This window comes from Theropithecus gelada, chromosome 4 (genome assembly GCF_003255815.1).
Source record: "Theropithecus gelada isolate Dixy chromosome 4, Tgel_1.0, whole genome shotgun sequence".
NCBI classification, from domain to species: domain Eukaryota; kingdom Metazoa; phylum Chordata; class Mammalia; order Primates; family Cercopithecidae; genus Theropithecus; species Theropithecus gelada.
In genome coordinates this window covers 101430550-101446822 of record NC_037671.1, presented here as the reverse complement: position 1 = coordinate 101446822, position 16273 = coordinate 101430550, and positions in this window count along the sequence as shown.

Here is a 16273-nt window from a genome sequence, read left to right as displayed (position 1 = left end):
GGATGATCTTTATTTTGTATCTGTTATACTCCTATATGTCACTTAAATATGTTTTGTAAGTTTTAAGCTAAGGGTCAAACTCTCAAAAATCCTTGTCAGAGGAAAGACTTACCAGACAGTGTTTAACCATTTCTTTCCAGGTTCTACCAAGCTTATGTAGTTGAATTAATTGGAAATACATAAAGCTGATTCCTTACTGTCAAAGGCTCCCATAAATGTCATTTCTATTTTCTGGTGGAATGCTAAATAGTTTTAATGTTCATATAAAATCTATTCATCTAAATGTGTTTTTGTTTGTTTTTGTTTTTTGACCCAGAGTATGACTGTCGTCCAGGCTGGAGTGCAGTGGTGTGATCTTGGCTCAATGCAAACTTCCACCTCCTGAGTTCAAGTGATTCTTAAGCCTCAGCATCCGAGTACCTGGGATTACAGGCATGGGCCACCATGTCAGGCTAATTTTTGTATTTTTAGTAGAGACAGGGTTTTACCATGTTGGCCAGGCTGGTCTCAAACTCCTAATCTCAAGCGATCCACCTGCCTCAACTTCCCGAAGTGCTGGGATTACAGGTGTGAGCCACTGCACCGACTGTAAAATCTATTCGTATGTGCCCATTCCTCTCTGTTTAGACTGAAAAATGTTCTGAGGGTAGAGATCTGACTTTAAGAATTTTTCTGTTCCCAATATGGCCTAGTTTAATGTGAAAGAAGAAAAATAAACTAGGAGAATAGGGACCTATTTTCTAATACTATTCACTAACTTTCGGACATTACAGACCTCTGATTTCTAATCTATAAAACAAAAGGAATTGACTAGGTAATATCAAGTGCATTTTTTTTTTTTTTTTTTTTTTTTTTTGAGATGGAGTCTGGCTCTGTCGCCCAGGCTGGAGTGCAGTGGCACGATCTCCGCTCACTGCAAGCTCCGTAGCCTCCCGGGTTCATGCCATTCTCCTGCCTTAGCCTCCCGAGTAGCTGGGACTACAGGCACCTGCCACCACTCCCGGCTATTTTTTTTTTTTCTTTTTTTTTTTGTATCTTTAGTAGAGACGGAGTTTCACCGTGTTCGCTAGGGTGGTCTCCATCTCCTGACCTTGTGATCCGCCCGCTTCGGCCTTCCAAAGTGCTGGGATTACAGGCGTGAGCCACCGTGCCCGGACATCAAGTGCTTTTTATACATTAAATATACTATTCGTCTCTGAGGCTGGCAAAACATCTCACACAGGTATAACATTACTTGGGTGGGAATTTTGGAATGCATTCTTTATGGAGCATACATTTTTCTTGCTGATAGGTAGAAAGAAAATATTTGGGTTCTAGAAAGAGAACTGCACTGTTTTGTATCTTTATTATTTATTATTTACATGCTGAGTCCCTGTAAGAAGACTGCACATCCCTCACCATTGCCATCATAGGGTTTTCTTCAGGGAAGAGTACAATTCTCTTTTCTATTGTTAGGCTTGACCACATAAATTTGTTTGGGGAAGAAAATTTGAGTGGAAGTAATATATGGCAGTTCTGAAGAGAACCTTAAATAGTCATTACATATTTTAGTAATTTACTTAAATTTTTCCATATGTTATAAAGAGATCATGTCCCCAATACTGTTAATCTCATTGAAAATACATAGTGCAAAAGCACAGCAAACTTGTAGTTTACATGTAATGACAGAGAAAAATAAACCTTTGCTTTGAAAGCCACTGAAATTAGAGTTGTCATCAATTACAGGTTATTTATCAATTCCAGATTATTCAATAAAGAATCTCAAAAACTATATACATAGCAACAGCTCAGTAATACACATCTTAAAGGAGATTCAGAGTTATATATATCTCGTTTCACAAAAATTTATAACACTGTATAATTTAACCTCCCCAAATATACATACTTGTATCTGGACATAATAATGTAATTCAGCCTGACATAAGAACATAGAAATAATATTAACATTTGATAATTTAACAGATCAGGTGAAAATAAGATACCTCAGTGGATTGTAATTAAATTAATAAGACTTTCCTATTTTGATTTAGGAACCATTGAAATACCACAAACTAGATTGGTAAAATTGGGAGGTTGAAATAGACAAATTAATTCAACAATTTCCTCACTTTACTAACTCCCTACCATTGTCCCCCAAAATTATTGTTAGCATTGTTATTGTTAGTGATTGATGATAAGAATTCATTAATAATAGATTATAATAAAGGAATAGATGATATATTGACTGTTCAATCAATCTCAGAATTCTTTTTCAGTTTCCAAAATGCACTCAGATGAAACATAGATAATAACATTAAGTATATCTAATCAATAATTTTAAATGGTGGATATACTTTTGGATACTTTTTCCAGATTGTTTAGAATAATATATGATGAAAATACTACTTGTAGATGGTCTCTGCAAATGCAGATCTTATTATAGTTATGACTTTGGAAAGAGTCACTTTACCAACTTTCATATAAAGATAAATATAAAAGAATTATGGATATATTACTAAGTTTAATCTACTAAGAAATACAAAAACTAGCCGGGCGAGATGGCGGGCGCCTGTAGTCCCAGCTACTCGGGAGGCTGAGGCCGGAGAATGGCGGGAACCCGGGAGGCGGAGCCTGCAGTGAGCTGAGATCCGGCCACTGCACTCCAGCCTGGGCTACAGAGCGAGACTCTGTCTCAAAAAAAACAAAAAAAACAAAACAAAACTATAAGCAAAACTTTTATTTTTAATAGTCTTTCTAAGTAGAAAAAAACTGTTTTTAGTACTTAAAAATTAGTCAATATTATATGATTTTATAAGCACAATATAATCCTTCATCCATATGCTGTTACCATATCAAAGTATACCCTTCAGATATATTTCTAGCTTTTATTCTTGCATTTAGTACATGAAAAATTATTTATTAATATTTCAGTAGGCAGAATAATTCTTCTCCTTAAAGATGTCTATACATGTATTCCTCTGTTTAGACTGAAAAATTTTCTGAGGAAAAGATCTTATCCTTTTAATGCCCAGAATCTTGAATATGTTAGATTAGATGGCAAAGGGAAATTAAAGTCACAGATGGAATTACATTTGCTAATCAGCTGATGTTAAGGTACATAGATTATCCTTAATTTTCCAGGCGTGCCCATGTAATTACAAGGAAACTTAAAAGTAGAAGAAGGAATCAAGAGGGAGAGCCATGGCTGCATGGGAAGGATGTGGCCTAATGTTGCTGACTTTGAAGATGGAAGAAAGAGGGCAGGCAACCAGAAAACTGGGAGGCCTCTAGAACCAGAAAAAGACAAGGAAACGAATCCTAGAGCCTCCTTTCAGAAAGGAATGCTGACATCTTAATATTAGTCCGGTGAGATCCATGTCAGACATCTCATCTACAGAACCATAAGATAAATTTGTGTTACGTTAAGCCACTAAATTTGTTGTAATTTATCACAACAACTTCAGTAAATTAATGCAATTATCTAATAAATCTCATCGCAATTCTTGAGCAATACACCACTTTTCTATGTTCAAATTTCATGGACAATGAAAATATAAAGAAGAAAATAGAAAACTTGAATTAATAAAATTGTAATTAATTCCATTATATCTCTAACAAATATCCCTCTCTTCGCATTTTTATTATTAGACTTTATTCACCCACAGTTGGCAATTCATTATTGTAAATAACTGGTATAATTTAAACAACCTCCTAAAGTATAATTTATTTAGTAAACTGCTACCAGATTTACTTTTAAACACACTTTGTATTTCATTGTTTCATATTTTCTCAGAAATATTTACTAGCTTTCCATTGACCAAGTAATAAAATACATATACTTTTATATGGTACTTCATATATCTGATATTTATATTTACCTTTATGATATCTCTTAGGTTATTAAAAAAAGAATTTTCATTCCAGTTGATTTAGTCTGCTCACTAATATACAACTAATATACATTTTTCCACAACATTTTTCATACGGGTTATCTTTTTCAACTCTCCACCTCGGCTCAAAATCTACTGTTCCTTGAGGTTCTGATGGTCTTTCATTTACTCATTCAACAAATATGTATCAAAGATCTAACACATATTAATTAAATAGGGTAAGTTCAAGAAAAGGAAAATGAAAAGAGTATAGGTTGTTATTTTATAAAGCAAGACACATAGAGTGTTAATTTCAATACAGTGTGATATGGAAACTTTTAGAAGTATATATAGTAGTAATAGAGACAGGAGGCAGGAAAATACTAACTAGAAAAGGGAGGGGTTCCTGGTGAGGGCTCCACCCTCAAGCCTGGAACTGTGGCCCAAAGTGAGAGCTTGCTATCACTGTTTTCCGGCTTCACTGTTGCCTTTTTGGCCTGCCCGCCCCCACTCTGCACCCATAAAAACCCCAGATTCCACTGGCGGAGCAGTAAAGAAGGACAGAAGAGAAGCAGCCAGATGTAGGAAAGATGTAGGAGAGAAGCAGCTGGACTTCACAGGGATGGCTTGATGGTGGGACTTCGGAGAAGAGCTCAGCTGGGGACAGGCTCTCCTTTCCACCTCCCGTTCCCACTGAAAGCCACTTTCATTGACAATAAAATCCTCCGTATTCACCACCCCTTAATTTGTTGATGTGATCTGATTCTTCTTGGACGCCGAACAAGAGCTCGGGAGCTACAGGTGCAGACACGAGCTATTTAACACTTAAGCCGACCACAGAGCGCAAAGCTAAAAGAGCACTGTAACACATGCCCTCTGGGGTTCCAAGGGTGGCGGGTAACCCCCTAGATGCTGCCGCCGGAGTTCACGGAGTTCTGCTCCTGCCAGTTCCCAGAAGCTCTCATCACAACTCCTGCACCCACTTGCCCGTGTGCTCTCCTCGCACAAGGGTTGAGAGCTGCAAGCTGAGGAAAGGAGTCACTCCTGTCGCAAGACCCGTGAAGGGGTCAAGGCAAATTTCCTGTTTCAGGAGCACAGATGGATGGGGTAGAAAAATCAAATTGTGGAAGTACTTTCAAAAATAATTGATATTTGAATAAGCTAATAGAATTAGATAAATGTAATAACATTAGTAGGAAAAGGTCAGGGAGAGTGTTCCAGACTGAGAGATTTACATCACTGTGGTTGGTTTGGGAAAGAAAACACAGACACAGTGTTGGAAAACATTTAGGAAATATGGAATTATTTTAAGTAAAAGAATCCCATTATTCATTTAATGTCTTATAATTTACTGTGACAGTAGTACAGAGATTAAAATGTTGAAAGGGATAGCCAGGCCAGATATCAGGAGACTGGTTTTGAGGCTGTTTATCTCAAAGAAAGAAAAATACAAAAAATGTGCATACTTATTTATTAATGAATTTCAAAGTAATAATGAATCTAAACAATATGTTCAGATATCTGCAACATATGTATTATGATATTAAAATATCTGTTATTTCTATTGGTGACAAAGCAATTAGTTATTGATAATACCACAGTGTTTTGGAGAAGGCAACCATCATTTTAAAAGTGCTAAATTTTGTTAGATATAAGTGAAAACAAAAATGGCTTTTTTTTTTTTTTCTATTCATGTTCAGGCATTTTCCAAATTATATGTGTAAATCTCAGGTTAAGTACCCTTTGATTCTAGTCCAGGCCTAGGGATCCAGGATTAACTACCATTCAATGCCAGCCAGAAACAAATATAATGCTTCTCTGGAGAATATAATATCATTTTCAGGCATCAAATTGTATAGGTAATTTTTATAATAATAGTCTGAATATTCAAACAAAAATAATCAGAGAATATTCCAATGAAAAACAGTAAACTGTACAATTCTTTTCATGAATATATAGAATTGCCAAGATAGACCATATTGTAGGCCATAATATAACCTGAACTAGTTTTAAAATATATAAATAATGCAAAACATGTTCTTAGACCATAGTTTTATGAACTATAAATCAGTAACATAAATATAGATAGAAATTCACAAATAAAAGAAAATTAAACATTACAGTTTTAGGTAGCCCACAGACCAAGTGGCAAGATTCAAATTAAATTTAAAATATTTTAACCAAATATAAATGAAACCCAATATTGAGTTTGTGAGATGCAGCTAAGGCAGAGATTTGAGTGAAATTTACTGCAAGTAACATCTATTTATACATAATAAAATGGAAACCTAATTTTAAGGAGAAACACAATATTTGCATATCTCTGAATAATCATTCTCAAAATCTATTAATTGCTGTGGTAGTTTATCATGTATTTAAAAAATTTTAATCCTGCTAGAGTTGAATCATAAATTTCTTCTTTTTAAATGTTGGCTGGACTTAGTGAATTGTTCTAACAATACAGTGGTAAAAGTGAAAAATAGTAACTTTAGAGTAGAAAAATCTGGATGACACCACATCTTAACCTATCATGTTTAACATCACTAGTGATAAGTCTTGTTGGAATGTATCCTCTGATATGATGTGATGAGAAGGGCATATCGCCTTTGTGTTATTATTCTAATCATGAGAAAACATCAGACAAACTCAAATGGGAGGCATTCTACAATATTGGATAACTATTCTTCAAAATTATCGAAGTAAAAACATAATGAGAAACTCTTACAGATAAGAGAAAGCTGAACAGATATCACAACTGAATTCAGTGTGATCTTATGGAATGTATTTTGTGGAAGAAGTCAATGGAAAGACTGGACAATTCTGCATAATATGCAGAATTAATTAACAGTATTTACCAATGCTTACTTTTTAGTTTTGATAAATGTATATGTTTATGTAAGCTATTAACATTTGAGGAAGCTGGATAAAGAGTGTATAGGATTTATCTGTACTAAATTTGGAATTATTCTATGTATCTAATATCATTTCAAAGCACAAACATTTAAAAAGATGAACCACAAAAACAACCAGAGATGAAATAAGCCAAAACTACCTAACGGAAAAACAGACAATGGAAGAGACATGGATGGAATTCAGATAATGCAATCACCCTTTTCAGACTTTAGAGTAGTATAATTAAGTATGATTAAAAAAAAAAAAAGAAAATTTAAAATGTCAACAATAGACTGGAAACTATCAAAGAAGTATGAAATGTTTGTTATAGAACTTGAAACTACAATAACGAATTAAAATCACTAAACACCTCGACACTGCTTTGTTGGTGAAACACTTCTCTGCTATTTTACTTGACTTTCCAGAACATTTGAAACCGTTGGCTCACTGGTTCTACTGTTCTTACTGCTTCCTATCAATTTCTCCTTGGGCATCCATTTTTTCACTCAGGCTTTAAAACCTGTGCCTACTAAAATTCTCCTATTATGTGACTTCAAATCTATATGCCCAAGATTTCCAAAGAAGTGTTTTATCTCATCCTACACAATTTCCTATCGGTTGCTTTTTAATGTGTATAGTATTATATTGATTACAAATTTGTCAAGCATTTACTTCTCAGAATTTTTTTTTTTTTTTACTTTTTTATCATTGGTTTTTCCAAAAAGAAAGCTGTTTGCAGACTTGTGTTCCTGTGAAAACTTAAAACTTTCAATGCTGTGATTTGCACAACGTAGACACTCAAAAGACATTAACAAATACAATTTTACACAGAGCCTAACTATAGTTTAGTGCCACATTATTACCTTTCAAGAACAAATGCAAATATACTTAGTATTTATGTCAATATCAGGTTTCCAAAACTAATCTTTAATAATCTCTTTCATTATAATGAAATCATTTAAATTGTTAATGTTCTAGAAATGACCTACTTAGAAAATCAAAATGTCACTTTTTAAAATTCTGTTATGCAAAGCAGAATTTTTAATTTGTAGTTCTAAATATTGAAGTAAAATAGATTATTTTTCTCATATTATTATATTTCACCACTTTAATTATTGAATGTGTCCAGATATTAAAATGACTCTGAAAATGAAATGCTTTTTTTCACAATAAATATTGAATACTTAATGACTATTTTTGCTCCAACAGGTACTTTGGGAATGAAACACAGTTGTTCAGTGCTTATACACTACTTACCCTCTGACTTGCTAGACACCATTACTAAATATGCACTTATGCAGCAGAAGAACTAATATTCCTGGTGAGGGCAATAAATAAGGCAATCTGTGTTCCTACCACAGAGCATTTACAAGCAGAATGAAAAAAACTAATCATGCTAACTAGGCTGTGCAATGATAAAATGAGATGAAATATGAGTTCGCTTTCCAAGTGGGAATGCAACCCAGAAATATAAATAATGGAAGCATAGGAACTTTTATAGTTTCTATTTAACTATTTGTCTAATTTAAATATCTATTCAAATTTTTGATTGAAATCTTTGGCAAGAAGGCATTGAGAGTGGGTGGAGGGAGGATGCAGACTTTGGGCTGAAATGAGAGGAAGTTGGGAACCCTGAACAGGGTTGCTGAGCACCAGGACTCATTCCTGACCCTGAGTGGTTCCTAGGGAAGAGGCGAGTGAAAGAGGCATGGAGTGACCTATTCTCATCATTGACCCCCAGGGTACTAGCTGTTGGAAACTTTGAGATGCCCCCAGGCACTCCCGAACTGGCAGGGAGAATTTTCCAGAGACTTGGCAAAGACAGAACTTCAGCCTGCACACAGCACAGAGGGAATAACTGCAGTGGAGCGTGGCCATGGGTGCCCATCCCACAAGGCTCATCATACTCATCCATGTGGCTGTATTTGGCCATTCTTGCATTGTTATAAAGATATACCTGAGACTGGGTAATTTATACAGTAAAAAGGTTTAATTGGCTCACCACAGTTCTTCAAGCTGCACAGGAAGCACGAGCATGACACCTGCATCCCCTCAGCTTCTGGTGAGGCCTCAGGGAGCTTTTTCTCATGGAAGGTGAAGCAGGAGCAGGCACATCACATGATGGGAGAAGGAGCAGAAGAGGGTGGAACAGGAGGTGTCCCACTTTACAGCAAGGATTTCTCATGTGAACTCAGTATCATGAGGACAGTACCAAATCATGAGGAATCCACCCTCGTGACCCAAACATTTCCCACCAGGCCTCGCCTCCAGCACTGGGGATTATAATTCGGTATGAGATTTGGGTGGGGACAGATATCCAAAGTACATCAGCAGCTTTAGCTTTTGTTGGTTTCTGGATCTGAACAGAGCAGGAATATCTTGCCCATGCCATGGGGCCAGTGTGATCTGAGCACTCCTGTCTGCCAGTCAGTTCCAGAGTCACTGACTGGACACACCTACTTGTAGCATATCCTTGGCTGCTCAGCCAAGCCACTTGCCAGCAGCCACGATTGTAACTCTTTTACAGGCAGACCATGCCTAATAGAGAGCTTCTGTGATGGGTCCCCCAGGCATGCACCACCTACAGTCTCCTCCTGCGGTGCTGACTCCACTCCCACCCACCACCAGTGCTCATGCATGTGTAGGACTGTTACTGCCCCAGTGGGCATAAACAAACAGGACCCACAGCTGGCACACACATATGTGAGATCCACCACCTCCCAGCCTCTGGGACACATTCACATATGAGATTCCAGTTACCCCACCACCATTCTGCCAAAAAGTGTTTGCTGGCAACCCACCCCCATCAGTGCTACTGCCAGTGGACAGGCAACACCTCGGCCCTTCCAGTGCAACAGATGCTTAACCTTGAGGGGCCAGCAAAAAGAACCACTGACCTGCTCCCAGCCCTGCAGGGTTAGAGCACACAGCACAGGAGTGATGAGCTGAGCCTTGGCCCCCTAAAATCATCCAGAAATGAAGACAATCAAGTAGACCCAAATTATTCCACAGTCAAAATCTCAAAGGCATCAAATAATATAAAAGGAAAAAGCCCTATACAAAGGAGAGCAACTTCAAATGTTAGGGGAACATCAGGCCACACAGATGAGAAAGAACCAGCGTAGAAACTCTGGCAACTCTAAAAGTCAGAGTGTCTTCTTACCTCTAAATTCCCACACTAGATCCCCAGCAATTGAAATGTCTGAAATGACAGACATAGAATTCAGCAACTGTATAGCAGCAAAGATCATTGAGATTCAAGAGTAAGATGAAACCTAATTCAAGGAATCTAAGAAATCCAGTAAAATGATACAAGAGCTAAAGACAAAATAGCCATTTTAAGAAACAACCAAATTTATTTTCTATAGTTGAAAAACTGACTACAAGGATTTCATAACACAACTAGAAGTATATACAGCAAGACAGACCAAGCTGAAGAAAGAATCTCAGAGCTCGAAGACCAGTTATTCAAATCAACTCAATTAGACAAAAATAAAGAAAAAAAGGCTTTAAAAATTGAACAAAAGAGGCCAGGTGTGGTGGCTCATGCCTGTAATCCCAGCACTTTGGGAGGCCAAGGTGGGCGGATCACAAGGTCAGGAGATCGAGAGCATCCTGGCTAACAAAGTGAAACCCCATTTCTACTAAAAATACAAAAAATTAGCCAGGTGTGGTGTCAGGCACCTGTAGTCCCAGGTATTCAGGAGGCTGAGGCAGAAGAATGGTGTGAAACCTGGAGGCGGAGGTTGCAGTGAGCTGAAATTTCGCCACTGCACTCCAGCCTGGGTGACACAGCAAGACTCCATCTAAAAAAAAAAAAAAAAAAAAAAAAAAATTGAACAAAACCTCCAAGAAATATAAGATTATGGAAAGAGACCAAACCTACAACTCATTAGCATCCCAGAAATGACGTGAGCAAGAATAAGCAACTTGGAAAACATATTTAAGGATATTATCCATGAAAATTTCTTGAACTCCTCTAGAGAGGCTGACATGCAAACCTTAGGAAATTCAGAGAAATCCAGTGAGATGTTACGTGAGACAACAATCTCAAAGGCACATAGTTATCATATTATCCAGGGTAAACATAAAAGAAAAAATACTAAAGGCAGCTAGAGAGTAGGAATAGGTCCCATACAAAGGAACATTATTAGGCTACCGTTGGATCTTTCAGCAGAAAACTTACAAACAAGAAGAGATTGGGTGCCTATATTCAGCATCCTTAAAGAAAAGAAATTCCAACCAAGATTTTATATCCAGCCATACTAACCTTCATAAGCAAAGGAGAAATAAAATTATTTTCAGAGAAGCAAACACCGAGGGAATTCATTACCACCAGATCTTCCCTATAAGAGCTACTTAAGGGGGTGCTAAACATGGAAATGAAAAACTGTTATCTGTTACCACAAAGACATACTTAAGTGCATAGTCCAATCACACTATAAAGCAACTGTACAATCAAGTCTACATAACAACTAGTTAACAATATGATGAGAGGATCAAATGCTCACATATCAATATTAATCTTGAACATAAATAGGCTAAATGCCTTATAAGGCACCGAGTGGCAAGTTGAATAAATAAGCAAGACCCAACTATATGCTGTCTTTAAAAGACCCATCCCATATGCAAGGACATTCATATGCTCAAAGTAAAAAGATGAGGAAATATCTACAAGAAAATGGCAAGCCAAAAAGAGCAGGGTTTGCCATTCTTATTTCAGACAAAAGAGATTTTAAACCAATGATGATCAAAGAGCAAAAAGAAGGGCATTATATAATAATAACAGATTCAATTCAACAAGAAGATTTACTGTTCTAAATAGATAAGCAGAGAATACTGGAGCACTCAGATACATACAAGTTCTTAGAGCCTTATGAAGATAGTTATATAACGACACAATAATAGTAAGAGACTATAACACTCCACTGACAGTGTTATATTATGAAGTCAGAAAACTAACAAAGATATTTGGACCTAAACACGACACTTGAACAAATGGACCTAACAGAAATCTACAGAAAACTCCACTCAACAACCACAGAATATAGATTCTTCTCATCTGTCAATGGAACATTCTCTAAGATAGACCATGTGCTTGGCCATAAACCAATTCTCAACAAATTAAAAAAAAAAAAACTTATTATCAACCACACTTTTAGACCATAGTAAAATAAAAATAGGAATTAACACCAAGAGGATCTCTCAAAAGCAGACCATTGTATGTAAATTAAACAGCTAGCTCCTGAATGACTTTTGGTTAAACAATACAATTAAGGCAAAAACCAAGAAATTCTTTGAAACTGTTGAAAACAAAGATACAACACAACACTCTGAGACACAGCTAAAACATTGCTAAGAGGAAACTTTATAGCACTAAATGACTACATTAAAAAGCTAGAAAGATCTCAAATTAACAACCTAAAATTACACCCAGAGGAACTTGGAAAACAAGAAAAAATGAACCCCAAAACTAGCAGATAAAAAGAAATAACTAAAATCAGAGCTGAACTGAATGAAACTGAAATGAAAAAATATGTACAAAAGATCTATGAAACCAAAAGCTGTGTTTTTGGAAGAGTAAATAAGATTGTTAGACTGCTAACTAGACTAATAAAAAAGAGAGATGATTCAAATGATCACAATCACAAATAACAAAGGTGACATTACCATCAACTCCACAAAAATACAAAAAATCTCTCCGATACTGTTATGAACAGCTTTATGCACACAAACTAGAAAACCTAGGAGAAATGAATAAATTCCTGGAAACATACAACCTCTCAAGGTTGAACTAGGAGGAAATCAATACCTGAACAGACCAATATCAAGTTCCAAAGATGAATCAGTAATAAAAATCTTACCAATCAGAAAAAGTGCTGTACTGGGCAGATTTATAGGCAAATTCTACCAAACGTATAAAGAGGAGCTGGTGTTAATCACACTGAAACCATTTCAAAATATTGAGAAGGAGGGACTCCTCCCTAGCTCATTCTATGAGGCCAGCATCATTCTGGTACTAAAACCTAGAGAGACACAGTGAAAAAGGAAAACTTCAGGCCCATATCCCTGATGAACAATGATGCAAAATTCTTCAACAAAAGATTAGCAAATAGAATCCAGCAGCACATCAAGAAGCTAATCCACCAACGATCAAATAGGTTTTATTCCTGGGATGTAACATTGGTCCAACATATGCAAATCAATAAATATGATTCATCACATAAACAGAACTAAATACAGAAATCACATAATCATCTCAATAGGTGGAGAAAAGGCTTTTGACAAAATTTAACATCACTTCATGTTAAAAAACCTTCAACAAACTAGACATCAAAGGAATATACACCAAAATAATAACAACCTTTTAACCTATAAAAGACAAATAAAACAAAGAAAGGCATGAGATAAAGGAAAAGGCAAGAGAGAAGATGATAATTTCTGTATACATTACAATATAGCTAAAATTGAAAAGCAAACGATACATGAACAACCTATTATTGTTACTATTTTGCATAAGGCAGTCAGAGTTGACCTCCAATGATGGTGATTTGATGTCAACTTGCTCAGTAAGCTTTCTTAAACACATGTAGCAAATACAGCCAGTTGAAAGTGGAAAAGTATTATTCACTAGAAATAATTATATTATGGCTACTAAATTTAGGGTTCACTGCCCTATACTTTCTATTTGTAAAAAGGAAAAATAATTAGTTTTTCTCAAACCTTTTAAAATCAGGACCCCATGATACACATAAACATTGCATGTTTTATTGAATATTAAGCAATTCTCATGATAAAAAGTAAATCATTACAATATGGTGTTTTAATGTGTTTCTGAAAACATTTTACTGTTCTATACTCCTAAAATTATCACAACAACCCAAACTAAAAAATGACCGACATAAAGGAATCTGCTTTTGAATTCTCTTTTTATAGAGGAAACTCAACAGATTAAACATCACTTTTTTTCCAGCCTCCCCAGGAGACTTTTGAGATTGTGTCACTAAAAAACTGTAGTTGCTCTTGGGATGTCAGACTATAAAATTAATCAATCAAATGAATCAAATGTGTAAGTACCTTGGCTGCAGATCTGACTTTTTAAAGGACTACACAAGCCGGAAAAACTAGGAAGTAGTGCATCTTGATAGCACCAGAGAAAAATCCTACCTAATAGTTCATTTCCAATATGTCTCATGGGAAATATATATATGAAGGTCCTTCTAGACAATCTCGATCAACCCAGGCTGCCAAATACTCCAAAATCCACTCTCCTTTTTCTTCCACACACAGGTACATACCGACTAACAGAACTATACTTTACTCTGACCCTGTGAATGAAGAACTAATATCCTATTCCCTCCAGCCCAGTCATTAGCCCTTTCCCCCCATCCACCAAAAGATCATGAGTACAAGTTTGCATGTGAAGGCTTTTCTTCAAAATTTGTCCTATTTTAATATTTGGTACAGTTTCTCAGACATATTTAGATTTACAGAAAGAACATAAAATTTGTGGCCGGGTGGTATGGCTCATGCCTGTAATCCTAGCAGTTTGGGAAGCCAAGGCAGGGGGATCACCTGAGGTCAGGCATTTAAGACCAGCCTGACCAACATGATGAAACCCTGTCTGTACTAAAAATACAAAAAACTAGCTGGGCATGGTGGCGGGCGCCTGTAATCTCAGCTACTTGGGAGGCTGAGCAGGAGAATTGCTTGAACCCAGTAGGTAGAGGTTGCGATGAGCCGAGATTGAGCCATGGCACTCCAGCCTGGGCAACAAGAGTGAAATCTCCATCTGAAAAAAAAAAAAAAAAAAAAAAATTATGTAAAGAATTTGTTCACGTTCTCTATCTTACTTCATCTAATGTAGTATCCTATCCCACATAGTAAAAATTATCAACATTTGTACAATATTATTTAAACCATATATCTTATATACTATGCTCTTAATCAACTTTACTCTCTCATAACTTATTTGTACTTTCCAACTGGAAAGATGCATTAGGGAACGACATAACCCACTTCAAAGTCTATTGGGTTGAAAATTTAGAAAATGAATTTGTATTTAACAATAAACATTCCTAGATTTAGTTTTAACTTAAGGGTAAAAATATTTTTTAGAGAGTATGATGTGCCTGTTATAAATTAAGACATTAGTTGTCTTTCAATTTTTATTGTATTAATATATTATATGCTGCCTTACAGTTTAATATGTGTTTTACAGAGTTTTATACTCAACAATTTTTCATGAATTTTTTTAATTCATTCAATTTTTAATGAATATGTTAAAATGTTATTTGCAATATTTCTAATTTAAAATCCACACATAAAATTATAACACACTTTGTTCCTGCCCTTTTATCTCTTCCTGAGAAAGACTTCAAAAGAATTAGAATTAATTCATTAAATAATGAACTGTCAGTTCTTTATGCATTATGTTTTATTGCTTTTGTTGATTAGTATTTGTTTTAGTACCTAAAAGAAATAAAGTTTCATTACTTACAGTTTTATGGATAGTGGTCTATATCCTATTACATATTATACATTTTCTTCCAGTAAATTATATTAATCAAAAAATTATATGAATATACTCTGTACGATCAGTAGCCTCTTGTAGTATGTTTGCTTACCATATGTTTTTAAATAACTCAATTAAATCAATAAAAAATTAACAAAATTTTGACATATACTAACTATAAAGGAAGGAATGATTCCTGGAGAAAGCAACAATTTTTTTTAAATAGTTCATTATATGCACACGTTCAAATTTCATAAGGCCTTTGGAGTCATAGATATTTTAATATATAACCCATGCTATTAATGATTTCTTCTTCAGGGTTCCCCCTTGGATATAATGTGTTGACAGACTTCCTAATGTCAAGATGATGTAAATATCTATTTTTCCTCAAATAATATTACTGCATTTTTATATCTATATGTTTAAATTGTCAAAAGAACAGCTTTATGCATTAAGTTTGGTAGAAATCCAGTTGTTTATTATTTTTAAATGCCTTGATTATTACTATTATTTTATTATTAATAATTTAGCTAGCATTTGTATTACATTATGCTCATGATTATTATAAGTGGATTAAAATATTAACTGATTTGATCTTCACAACAAACCTATGAGGTTGGTAGTACAATTACTCTCATTTTATTGATGTGGCAATTAAGATACAAAGAGATTAAATAATTCATTCAGGGTTATTCAATGAGTGAGAATTGGCTGTGAGATTTAAATCCAGAACCTATGCTTTTAACCACTGCTTATCCCCTCTTATTTAAATTGCTATGTTAATGCTATGTGAAATTTTATTTCATATATGCCATAACTCTGACCACGGCAGTTCATGTAATCCATTTGAATGTAGACTTCTGTTAATTTCGTATTATTTTAATTACTGAAACATCATTATTAATCTTCATATTGAATGAGATTTGTCACTATGTCCCTCTGCCTTTCATCATCAATTTAATATAAACTCATGGTCTATTTTATGTGCATATGTAACCTAGTTGCTGATTTCTGCATT